At 34.3% G+C, this 12509-nt stretch overlaps 1 pseudogene; it reads right to left on the bottom strand.

Moving 5' to 3' along the window:
* Positions 1–603: 603 nt before the first annotated feature.
* Positions 604–4177, bottom strand: LOC113913573 (annotated as a pseudogene).
* Between the last annotated feature and the right edge of the window lie 8332 nt (positions 4178–12509).

Below are 12509 nucleotides of genomic sequence, written 5' to 3'. Positions count from 1 at the left end.
ATATTTCTAAAATGTATATTATTTTCTTGTGCTGGTACATAGGAAATATTTTATAATTGGTTATACTACCAATTATAAATTAGATTGTATTATGGATCTTTTAGGGAGATATATTTCTTATTTATGTTTGTTTTTCTGGGAATCTTCCAATACCAAGACGGTTATTGTGGAATTAAATATAATTTTTGTTTTTAGAAATTTAGATTTTTATGTTGAACAGCTTTTAATGTTCTACTTTAAAGGAAGAAGTAAACTCCCTTGTGATTAGCCATATCTCTTCAAACCATCTCAAAAATCTCACACTTCACATGACTTAAACTGGACTAAAATTTGGCCTGAGCAATTATGTGGTCATGTATATTGACACAGAAACCCTTGTATTCCAATTTATGAATCAAAAACTCAGTTTAAGTAGTCTGATCTTTTATCCCTAATATATGTAATTTTAAAGTTATTTTACTAAACATTAGATGAACAGATAGTGGACTGTCAATTGAAAAGTTATCATAGACTTATGTGTGATAATACTATTGAACAACTCTTACCAATACTCTCAAAAAGAACTGTGGCTTTATGTTTTACCACAGAACAATTTAACATTGATTAACTTCTTGACTGTCTCCACACATCTTTGTTCCTGAGGCTGTAAATCAGTGGGTTCAGCATGGGGATGACCACAGTGTAAAACACAGAGATGATGGCGGCATGCTCACAGACAAAGTTATTTATGATACTATTTCCTCTGAAGGATAATTTCAGTAGAAAGTAGGTAAGAGTCAGAGAACAGATGATACCCCCAAGAGTATGATGCACTCACCAACAAGGAACAAAGCTTCTGAGACATGACAACCATGTAGAGAAGAGGGTTACAAACTGCCACAAATCGGTCATATGCCATCACTGCCAACATGAATGTTTCTGTCACCACAAATATGCATACAAAGAAGAATTGTATGATGCATCCTATAAAGGAGATGGTTCTGTCTTCCACAGCCAAGTTTTCTAATAGTTTGGGTGTAACTGCTGTAGAGTAACAGAAATCAACAAAGGACAGGTGGCTGAGGAAGTAGTACATGGGGGTGTGGAGTTTGAGATTGACCTGGATAATCATGATCATGCCCAGATTTCCCAGCACAGTGACTGTATAGATGGTAAAGAATAACAGGAACAAAGGCATTTGGAGTTCTGGATATTCTGAGAAGCCAAGAGAATGAAAGTGGCTTCAGCACTCTGGTTTTCTTGGTTCCTGTGGACAAAACAAGAAACCTGATTCAGAGAAATGAGAAGCAAAATCTGGATAAGATAGGTTAAAATGAGGAAATGATGAGAAACTTAGTGATTACCCATAAATAGTATTGTAGAAAATACTTGATTTCAACCTTTATTTTTAAAGCTGGAAATGACATATCTGATAAAGTGTTAGTATCCAAAATATATAAAGAACTTATAAAACTCACCACCCAAAAAACAATCTAATTTTAAAAAGGGAAGAAGACATGGACATTTCTCCAAAGAAAACATACAGATGACCAACAGACACATGACAATATCCTCAACATCACCGATCATCAGGGAAATATAAATCAAAACTACAATGAGATATCACCTCACACAAATCAGAATGGCTAAGATTAACAAAACAGGAACAATAGGTGTTGGTAAGGATGCAAAGAAAGGAGAACCCTCTTGCATTACTGGTGGGAATGCAAAGTGGTGCAGCCACTCTGGAAAACAATATGGAGGCTCCTCAAAGAGTTAAAAATAGAACTAACCTCTGATCCAGTGATTGAAATGCTAGGTATTTACCCAAAGATACATAAATACTAAATTGAAGGGATTCATGCACCCTGATGTTTATAGCAGCATTATTAACAGTAGCCAAATTATGGGACAAACCCAGATGTCCATTGACTGATGAACGGATAAAAAAATGTGATCTATATACAGTGAAATATTACTTGGCTATAAAAAAGAATGAAATCTTGCCATAAAAAAGAATGAAATCTTTCAATTTGCAACAACATGGATGGAGCTAGAGAATATTATGCTAAGTGACATAAGTCAGTCAGAGAAAGACAAATGATTTCACTCATATGTGGAATTTAAGAAACCGAACAAATGATCATAGGGGGAAAAAAAGAGAGAGGCAAACCAGGAAACACATTCCTAACTACAGAGAACAAACTGATGGTTACCAGAGGGAAGGTGGGTGGGAGGATGGGTTAAATAATAATGGGGATTAAGGAGAGTTATAGAGAACTGGGTGTGGTATGTAAGTGTTGAATCACTAAATAGTACACCTCAAACTAATATTACACTGTACGTTAGCTAGCTGGAATTTAAATAAAAACAAAAAAATAGCTAGAATTATTAATAGCATCATTACAAGATGAACATGAAATTTGTGCAAATAGAATAATAAAGTAAGGCAGTCAAGAGAGGAAGAAAAAATAGAATTTTCTTTGATATATTTCAAATGATCAGACTCAGTATCCTCATAGGCAGCTGACTTCATCAGGACCAGTCTAGCTTTTTTCATGAATCAGAGGTCAGTTAAAACGCTTGTGTTGGAGGAAATCCATAAGTTTCTACAATCTCTTCCCTGCCTAACCTGTTTAACTATGAAAACTTAGAATTCAAGAGAAAATTAATGACCCAGAGAAATGTCCAAGTTACATTTTTTTTTACTATTGTTGCTGTAATTATTTTTTAATTCCCTTTCCAGTAACCTTATACTCAGTCACACATTTCTCTCCCCAAGTTTTACCTATGTCCTGCAGATGAATAACTATGTGCTTGATCAACCACATTTACCTAATTATGGAAAATTGTAAAAATCTATTACCCTTTCTTGGTGTATTGCAACATCAGGTATTTAGCAAAATGTGTGAAGAAACAGACTTAATCATAATATGCACAGACTATTTTTATTATGCTGGAGATCTTTCTACCATATTATCATCATGCTCCAATTAGTCAACCACAAAACCTCCAAACATAGGCCACAGCTTCCTGAAGTATACAGTGTGGTTGTTATTTGGTTAGGAATTTTTTTTTTCCTTTTGGCATTGAGCTGGTTTCATAAACATAAAGGTAATCCTTCTAATGCCCTTTTCTCTTAATTTCTTGATCTCTTATAATAATTTTACTCCTACTTGATCCTTTACTCATGACAGTGGTCATACTCTCCATGCCATTATCAAAAAGTGTTAAGTCCTCAAAAATGCAAATTTTATCCACATCTGTAACATACTTGTATTTTGCTTATTTTTAAATCATTTACCATTTTTTCATTGTCTGTTCCACATCAAAATAAATTTGTGAAAGCAAATTTGGGACATTAAAGCAAGAGTATTCAATAACGTTTACTGAATAAATAAAATATGAGCATGTGAACGAGTGAACTCTAGGCATATAATATACATGTATTGAGGTAAAAGCTTATAATAATGCTAAAAACCTTAGGCTTGCCTATTAAATCAGCATCACACACAGTGCACTGAGATACACCTTGAGTCCTACAAAACAAGTAGAAACAGTGAAACCCCAAGGGACTTAAACTTCCTTAATTAGCATAAAATGAGGACACTTGGGGAAAGAAAGGAAGCACTGGATTCTTTTCTTAAATTATCCCATACTCCTCCAAACTGACTGAACTGACTTTTTCTGCCAGTGCAATTAGTTATTCTCAAAGCCACTTTCTGACCACTTCCTGAAATCCTAAAATAGCACAAAGCATAGAAGGGAATACCATTCCACACAGAATTCTGTGAACCTTCTATGTCTTATTATGAGCTGAAATTAAAGTCTCTGTGGTTTTCACTCAGTTGTTACGATTTTAGCCTCCTCTGCCCTGAAAAGTATGCAGGAAAGCATATATATAAAGATATCCTTCCCACACCCCTGCACTTTTTCTTCTCCAATTGCTCTTTTAAGAGTTCTCTGATACTCGTGACTTAATCTTCCACCACATTTATCATTTCCTAAAAATATTTTTCAATATAATATAAAACTCGTTAAGTACAAATTCCATAACCAAACATACTTCTTCCAAAATCTGTATTAGTTCCACATGGCTGTGGCAAGAAAGTCTGAGCAGCTCAAGATTGAGGGGAGAATCATCACCATCAAAGATAAATATAACTGGAAGTCTGTATCTCCCACTCCCCTCACCCATTTTATTCCACACCCCCAGCCCTTCACTCTGGCAACTATCAGTTTGTTCTCTGCATTTATAGATCTGGTTCTGCTTTTTGTTTGTTTGTTTCTCATTTGCTTTTTTTTTTTTTTTTGGATTCCACATATGAGTGACATCATATGGTATTTGTCTTTCTCAGTCTGACTTATTTCACTTAGCATAATACCCTCTAGCTCCATCCATGTGTGGTATTGTGATAGTGTTGTGTGGTGACAGATGGTAACTATGCTTGTGGTGAACGCAGCCTAACATACAGAGATGTTGACTCTGTTGTACACCTGAAACTAAGCCAATGTAACATTGTATTCAACTATACTCAAATTAAAAAACAACAAAAAAGATAATTTCTGATATATATTTAGCTCATTCTTTTTTTATTTTTTATTTTTTTTTAATTTATTTATTTATTTGAGAGAGCGAGAATGAGAGAGAGAGAGTACATGAGAGGGGGGAGGGTTAGAGGGAGAAGCAGGCTCCTCGCCGAGCAGGGAGCCCGATGCGGGACTCGATCCCGGGACTCCAGGATCATGACCTGAGCCAAAGGCAGTCACTTAACCAACTGAGCCACCCAGGCGCCCCATTCTTTTTTTAAACACACATCTCTTTTCCACACATGTAGCTTTCCACTCCATCTCCCGCACTGTGTGTTTATACCAACAGACTTGGGGTCAAAGTTCACAGTCCTCCATTTAGCTATAGGAGGTGTCCACCATGTTCAGCTGAAGGACAGCACAAAATTCTGTGCAGACTTTCTCCCTCCTTTCCAGTGACATCTGTCAAGCTTTCTCATTGCATCTCCACTATGTACTTAGCACTGTAAGGGACAATTTAAAAACTATAAAATGATAAAATGTGGGTTATATCTTCAAAATTGTTTTTCTTCTGAGAATTATTCTGAGGAACAATACATATTACAAATGATATATTACAACATATAATTCTTATTGTTATTAAAATTTAATTTGTGTTTATAAAGACAGATAATATCATGATCCAGAAAAACTGAAAAATACTCCCTAGTGATAAAGGTTAGTGAATAAATGTGGTTAAAGATAAAGAACTGAGTATTTCTACTTAGCTGAACTAAGTCTCAAGACAGTTAAATTTATACATGTGTTTGTCTCCTGCAAAATTATTGGAACGCATTATTTTCTTTCTAAAGTAAAATAAAATAAGAATGAATCAGCTCACGTGAGTGCAGAATAATTTGGCTTATTCATTTACTGACACTTCTTTGCTGTGATTAAAAGACTCCAGGAAACTTCCTGCTGAGAATTCAACTTAAAAAAAAAAAGTAACAAACCTGAAAAAACAGTAAAAGACTTCTACAGTATATTGTAGTGAATATTTCAGGGAAATGATTTTTTCCTCTAATCTATTAAAAAATAAACTCAGAGACGACAGAGAGAAAGGGAGACCAAAAAGCTGAATCTTAATACGAAACTTATCCTACATATATGCCACCAAGACCTTAGGGATGTCAACCCTCGAGAATATCATTGATATTGCCTTGGAGGGCACAAACACAGCAATTAGATAAAGTAATGTCCCATGTGATATTTTGGCCATATATGATTTCTTCTGAAGACTGGGGAGTCATTTCATCATGAACTTTAATACATTGATCATTTGTTTATTTATTTTTAATTTTTTTTAAGTATGTTCCATGCTCAGCATGGACCCAACATGGGGCTTGAACTCACAACCCTGAGATCAAATGCTTAACTGACTGAGTCACCCAGGCGCCCCTCCGTTGGTCTTTTAAAAATGTTGAACCAGATGATACGTCCTGAAATACCTGTAAAATACAGAAATGTACAAAAGTCAGCTGCTGTGCAATAATCCAGATATAAATATGCTTAATCTTTGTTGTATTTGTGGATTTCCCTCTCCATAAGGTTATATATTTATCAGTGTGTATTTGGATATAAAATGTATACAATAAGTATCATATTATATAGTTATGTTGTTTATTATCCTTTTAAAAATTTAACATTATATGGTGAGCTTCATTTTCTATGAAAACCACTGATTTTCTTAAACTAATAACAGTTTGCATCACTCTTCCAAATGTGGCAACAGTATTTTCAATGTTTACATTTATTACTGAAACTTAAAAAAAGCTATTATTCTATTTTTCATTTTATAACTTGGGTTTATGGAAAGAATAATATATCTATTATTTAAGATGCTGCCGTGTCTTAACATATAAATATCTCAATCTCATACAGTCAAAATAGTGTTTTTCTTAAAAGTGAAACAAATAGAATATCCACTAGATGGCAGGGTGATACCATAATTTAAATCAAGACACTCAAATCTCTGTATTAATTGCTTTAAAGAGAGTAGGAGAAACAAATAGAAAACATGTTCATAGCTTGAATATACCTTGAAGATTGTTCATTCCACATACCTTACTTTTAGAGATAAAGGAATAAATGTTCAAAGATGGTAAATCACTTGACCACATTCAAGCACTGACTCACATTTATCTTTGTTTTCACATTTATTAATTTTGAGCTAGAAGTAATGTCTGTTGGCTTTTGATCACTTACACAATCACAGAGTTTGGGGAATAAAGAATGTTAACAGTTTATTGCAATTTACTTGTAATGAGTAAATACACAAATCAAAAGTGTATTAATAATATATAAGGATTTTATTATAAAAATAAAAATCCTTATGAAAATACAAACCTTCCTGAAAACAAAAAGCAAATAAAACAAATAAATGGTGAAAAAACATTTATCTATATATACACGAGTGTCATGTCCACATACATATATATATATATATATACACACATATATATGCATGTATATGATGTAAAATATCAAGTCTGACATTATTACAGAATGGAAACGGAACATATTGATAGATTTAATGACAAAGTTAAATCCAACACTGTTCTATATACCAGAGAAACTCATAAGCAAAGAGATTCAGCAAAGTTAAAATTAAGGAATAAATTAGTGATTTCTAAATTAGTTTCTTTGTTCTCACGGAAAATATTCTGACTGCTTTGAGTCCTTTGAAATTTGTTGTTGTTTGCTTTATAATCCAGCAAATGCTCACTTGTGATAAATTTTCTATGTGCACTGAGAAACACATGTGTTCTATTTTTGTTGGGAGTCATATTCTGTAAAAGTTAACTGAGTCAAATATGCAAATTATGTCATTTAGAACTTCCATGTTATTAGACACCATATTGCTGTTTATTCATTAATTTAAAAAAATATGTTAAAATCCCACACAATGATGAAGGGCTTGTCTATTTCTTCTATCTCTGGATTTGTTTTCTTTACTTATTTTGAAGACCTATTGTTGAGTGCATGGAAACTCAACTGTAATCTCTTCTTGTTAGGTAAATCCCTATATCACTGTGAAATAATCCTCTATCTTTAGTAATTTTATTTTACTTAAAATCTATAATGTCTTATATTATTATAACTGCATGAGCTTTCTTTAGACAGTTTGCTTTGTATACATTTTTACAATATCTAAAATAGATGAGCACATGCAAAATTTACCAGAAAAATTTACCCAGGTATATAACCAACAGAAATATATTTATGTTCACCAAACAATATTGCATGATTCTTCAAAATGTCATTATTTATAATACTTCTAAAACTTAGAAAGCCATCAACATTTTTTTTAAAGATTTTATTTATTTATTTGAGAGAGAATGAGAGATAGAGAGCACAGGAGGGAAGAGGGTCAGAGGGAGAAGCAGACTCCCTGCCGAGCAGGGAGCCCGATGTGGGACTCGATCCCGGGACTCCAGGATCATGACCTGAGCCGAAGGCAGTTGCTTAACCAACTGAGCCACCCAGGCGCCCCAGCCATCAATATTTTTATGGATAAAATTTGGAGTATATTTTTCAGTGAGTACTATACATCAAAGAGAATAAAGGAATTTGTAAACAACAAGATGAATAAATGTTATAAACAATGCTGATCGAAGGAAGCCAGATACAAAAAATTAAAAAAAAATAAAAAGACATGTTCGATATAGTTTCATTTATATAAAGTTAAAAAAAGGTAAAATATTGGTATTACAAATTTGAATTTTATTTTGGTGAAAGGAAAGATAATGAATGAAAAAAAGTTCAAGTTTTTTTTTTTTTCTTCTGAGTTTTGTTAACGTCCTGCTTTTTGATCTCTATGTTGGTTACAGATGTGTGGTCATTTTGTTAAAATTCTTGCTACCAAGAATTTTAGCCTTTCTATGTAGCCTTTTTTCTGTGCATGAACAGGGATGCCTAAGCCTGCAGAGTTCCCAAGCACCAGAGTAGGAAAATCAGTTACTGTCAGTGAGTCTGGGAGTGGGCTCTCAGCTGGGATCACCATAAACCTCCAATGGTGTCATGATTGGGTGATAGCTCCCTCTGTGGGGGCTCTGCAAAGGGCAAAAACTTGGTGATCCTTCACTTTCCCCAGGGAGGATCATGCAGGCATGCACCACAGAAACCTGCAGAGTTTGGCACACACAAAATTGAAGGCTTATCCCTGAGGGTTTACTAAAGAGAGGGAACCAGGATTGTTTCAGAGCCAGGGCTGGAGATCAGAGTGTGGCCAATTTTTTTTTTTTTTCCATCCTCTAAAGAGATGAAGAGAGACTTCAGGAAACAAAAGCCATATAGAGCAACCAGAAGCAGCCTACCCTGAGCCTGGGCCCCTGGCAAGGAGCAGTGCAACTCTGCCCAGGCAAAGACTCCCAAAAAACAGTTCAGGAGGCCCCTTACCCAGAAGACCAGCTGAAACAACAGGTGAATACTGTTTATGGAGTATACAGGACCACAAAACTCCAGGGCTAGGGGAAAGTAATATATAGAATTCGAGGTTTTATCTCATGATTCATTTACCTTTCAGTTCAAAATTTTCCTTTTCTTTTTTTTTTTTTCCTTTTCAACTAGTTTCTTGTTTTATCAGCTCTTTGTCTTTGTCTTTTTTTAACTCTCATTTTTTACATTTACAATTTATAGATATATTCTTCATTTTTGGCTTCCTTTCACTGTGCTCATTTTTTGTATATATATATATATATATATATAAGTTTGTGTATATATATATATATATATATATATATATATATATATAAGTTTGGCTTTCTTTACAATTTTGGGACTTAGTGTCTTCTAACAAACAAACCAAAATACATCCAGGGCCAAGTGGATCACCCTGTTTGTCCACCTGGGAAATTATATTCTCTCCCCTCGCTTTTTTTTTCTTTTCTTTTTTAGTTTCTGACTTCTTCAAATTTATCTAGTGTGTCTTTCACTTGGGTTGATATTTTTATTTTGTTCCCTCATTCATCCATTCTTCTTGAACAAAATGACTAAAAGAAGGAATTCACAACAAAAGAACCAGAGATAATACTCTCTGTCACAGATCTAATTGATATGTATATAAATAAAATATCAGAGCTGGAAATCAGGACAAAAATTATAAAGTTACTAGGTGGACTTGAAAAAGGAGGAAAAGACTCTAGAGAATCTCTTAGTGCAGAAATACAATCTAATCAGGCCAAAATTAAAATGCTCTAATTGAGATGCAGTCTAAATTGGATGCTCTAGAAGCCAGAATAAATGAGACAGAAGAAAGAGTAAGTGACAAAGAAAATAAGGTGATGGAAAGGAAAGAAGCTGAGGAAAAGAGAGAAAAATAACTAATGGACCATGAGGGGAGACTTTGAGAAATCAGCAATACCATAAAGTTAAACAGTATTAGAATTATTGGGGTCCCTGAGGAAGAAGAAAGAAGGAAACAGAAGGACAAAGGTATATTTGAACAAATCATAGCTGAGAACTTCCTTAAGTTACCCCAGATTGAAAGTGAGGGAGTGGAGAACAATTTATCATGCTAATGGATATCAAAAGAAAGCTGAGGTAGCAATCCTCATATCAGACAAATTAGATATTAAACCAAAGACTGTAGTAAGGGATGAAGAGGGACACTATAACATACTTAAAGGGCCTATCCAACAAGAAGATCTAATAATTATAAATATTTATGGTTCTAACTTGGGGGCAACCAACTATATAAACCAATTAATAAAAAAAATAAAGAGACACTTGAAAATAATACAATAATAGTAAGGGACTTCAACACCCCACTCACAGCAATGGACAGATCATCTAAGCAGAAGATCAACAAAGAAACAAGGGCTTTGATTGACACACTGGACCAGATGGATTTCACAGATATATGCAGAGCATTTCATCCTAAAGCAACAAAATACATATTCTTCTCAAGTGCACATGGAACATTCTCCAGAATAGATCACATACTGGGTCACATATCATATCTCAACCAGTACCAAAAGATTGGGATGATTCCCTGCATATTTTCAGACCACAATGCTTTGAAACTTGAACTCAATCACAGGAGGAACTTTGGAAGGATTTCAAACACTTGGAGGTTAAAGAGTAGCCTACTGAAGAATGAATGGGTCAGCCAGGAAATTAAAGAAGAATTTAAAAAATCATGGAAACAAATGAAAATGAAAACACACTGTTCCAAAGCTTTGGGATACATCAAATGTGGTCCTAAGAGGGAAGTACATAGCAATAAAAGCCTTTCTCAAAAAATTAGAAAAGTCTCAAATACACAAGCTAAACTAACACCTAAAGGAGCTGGAGAAAGAACAGCAAACAAAGCCTAAGCCAAGCAGAGGAAGAGAAATAATAAAGATTAGAACAGAAATCAATGAAATAGAAACCAGAAGAACAGTAGAACATATCAATGAAACTAGAAGCTGGTTCTTTGAAAGAACTGATAAGACTGACAAACCCCTAGCCAAACTTATCAAAGAGAAAAGACCCAAATTAATAAAATCATGAATGAAAAGGGAGAGATCAAGACCAATACCAAGGAAATACAAACAATCTTAAGGACATATTATGAGCAACTATATGCCAACAAAGTAGACAATCTGGAAGAAGTGCATGAATTCCTGAAAATTTATAAACTACCAAAACTGAAACAGGAAGAAATAAAAAACCTGAACAGACCCATAACCAGCAAGGAAATTGAAGCAGTAATCAAAAATCTCCCAAGAAACTAGAGTTCAGAGCCAGATGGCTTCCGAGGGGAATTCCACCAAATATTTAAAGAAAACTAATACGTATTCTTTTGAAGCTGTTAAAAAAAAATAGAAATGGAAGGAAAACTTCCAAACTTGTTCTATGAGGCCAGCATTACCCTGAACCCAAAACCAGACAAAGATCCCATCAAAAAGGAGAATTACAGACCAATATCCCTGATGAACATGGATGCTAAAATTCTCACAAAGATACTAGCCAATAGGATCCAACAGTACATTACAAGGATTATTCACCATGACCAAGTGGGATTTATTCCTGAGCTGCAAGGGTGGCTCAACATTTGCAAATCAATCAACGTGATACATCACATTAATAAAAGAAAGGACAAGAACCATATGATTCTTTCCATTGATACAGAAAAAAAGCATTTGACAAAGTACAGCATTCTTTCTTGATTAAAATTCTCCACAGTGTAGGAATAGATGGATAGAGCTTGTGTAGATCACCATATTCTCAATATCATAAAAGCCATCTATGAAAAGCCCACAGCAAATATCATTTTCAATAGGGAAAAACTGAGAGCTTTCCCTTAAGGTCAGGAACATGACGAGGATACCCACTCTCACCACTGTTGTTCAACATAGTACTAGAAGTCCTAGCCTCAGCAATCAGACAACAAAGAGAATAAAATTGGTAAAGAAGTTAAACTCTCACTCTTTGCAGATGACATGATACTCTATGTGGAAAACCCAAAAGACTCCACCCCAAAATTGCTAGAACTCATACAGGAATTCAGCAATGTGGCAGGATACAAAATCAATGCACAGAAATCAGTTGCATTTCTATACACTAACAATGTGACTGAAGAAAGAGAAATTATGGAATCAATTCCATTTACAATAGCACCAAAAACCATAAGGTACTTAGGAATAAACCTAACCAAAAAGATAAATGATCTATACTCTAAATATTATAGAACACTTATAAAAGGAAATTAGAAAGACACAAAGAGTTGGAAAAACTTTCCATGCTCATGGATTGGAAGAATAAATATTGTTAAGATGTCTATGCTACCCAGAGCAATCTACACATTCAATTCCAAGCCCTATCCAATTACCATCAACATTTTTCACAGAGCTGGAAAAAATAATCCAAAAATTTGAATGGAACCAGAAAAGACCCCAAATATCAAGAGGAATGTTGATAAAGAAAACCAAAGCTGGGGGAGTCACAATGTCAGACTTCAAGCTATATCACAAAGC

This window comes from Zalophus californianus, chromosome 11, assembly GCF_009762305.2.
Source record: "Zalophus californianus isolate mZalCal1 chromosome 11, mZalCal1.pri.v2, whole genome shotgun sequence".
NCBI classification, from domain to species: Eukaryota; Metazoa; Chordata; class Mammalia; order Carnivora; family Otariidae; genus Zalophus; species Zalophus californianus.
This window is presented reverse-complemented; position numbering and strand designations above follow the sequence as displayed.